This window comes from Lacerta agilis, chromosome 3 (assembly GCF_009819535.1).
Source record: "Lacerta agilis isolate rLacAgi1 chromosome 3, rLacAgi1.pri, whole genome shotgun sequence".
NCBI classification, from domain to species: Eukaryota; Metazoa; Chordata; class Lepidosauria; order Squamata; family Lacertidae; genus Lacerta; species Lacerta agilis.
In genome coordinates this window covers 43277018-43278579 of record NC_046314.1, presented here as the reverse complement: position 1 = coordinate 43278579, position 1562 = coordinate 43277018, and positions in this window count along the sequence as shown.

The window sequence follows — 1562 nt, the reverse complement described above, 5'->3', positions numbered from 1 at the left end:
GAAGGCCGAGTGGGAAACGATGGCGAGGCCTCTGGCACTCACACGTCAGCTCAAGGACGTTCCGCGGACGGAGCGCGACGGCGGACATTCCTCTGCCTCGCTCCGTTTCGGGCAGGAACGCGATCTGGCTGCCGCGGCAGCGCCACCTGCAGGAAGGCAGATGCCACTGACGGTGCGCTGGGAAATGAGGAACACGCGCGCGTGCGCTCTCTCTCACCGTCTGCAGGGGGATCCGCGGCGTGCAGTCAAAAGACATTTTAGGAAGTCATTAAATTGCAACGTGCACTGATGGCCCCCTCCCTCTCTATCTCTCTCCTGGCTCTTGGCGTTTCCGGAAACATCAGATTCTGCCTCTAGTGTCTCTTGCCCAACGGAACGCTTCCTAAAATAAATCAATAGACCGCAACCGTTGTAAACTCGCAGGACAAATGCGTGATCTAAAATGATCTAAATGTGCTTGAAACATTATAGAAAATAAAGCATAATTAGGCAATTGCTGTGGGTTTGTGAGCGCCGGTCACGTCGGAAGGACCCCACGAGGGCTTGCCTGGCACACGTGGATCAGGGTCTATCCCGCGCAAAACATGGTACCCGATCTTCCGAGGGGGGCGCAGCCTTCTCCGTAGGTTCGTTCCACAGGAAAATATCACCCTACCAAGTTGGGGTATTTAATATGTGCGCTGTCTGAATCCACCCATTCCAGTAGTTCCCACACACCACCCAACAAATAGATGGGGCAGCCTAAAAACTTGCCTTTTCTAATGCCTTCCTGGCATGCGGGACTCTTGCAACTCCCTGCGGCTGCTGCTGCACACCAAGGTACACTGAAGCTGCCGACATGCGGGGCAGGTCAGGTGGCCTGGCACCACTTAGGATACCCTGAGTCTAGGAATTAAAACTGGGCTGGTGCCAATGGGCAGCATCTTCTTTCACACACTTTTCTGAGAACAACTCAATAGGTAGAGGAGACATGGTGGAGGAAGGCCCTTCAAATATGACAAACCACAACAAGCAATGCAAACAGTTTATCATGTTTCTCTTCCATTTGCAAGTGACTTTTTCAGCTTTGCTGGCAAGAAAAGATCACAAAAACAATTTTGTCTCTTTATACAGATTCATTTGAGGGTGAACAATGGCAGACACTGGATTGATTTTTTTTTAATTGCTGTGCCAATATTTTAACACTGATTGATGGCCATTTGCAAAAATAAATAAATAAATACAATGAATTCAGGTTTAACATACATTTTACATTTCACCAACTGTATCATATTGATTCACTCTGGGAAAAGCCATTTGCCTACCCTAATTAGAAACAATAAAGGAAAATGCCAAGGTATTAATGTTGTCAAAATGAATCAATGCTGTAAGTGTGACAAACTATGTTACAAAATATTAATATACCCACAGGTGTTTGCCGTCACTGATCATTCACATAGGAACAAACCACATTGATTAACCACGTATGAGTTAATGGAATATTATGCCAGTCCTATAACTTCTATTCTGAGTTACTGAGTGCTCCTCTGAGATTCTTGAGACTGAGGACTGTATACAGCAAC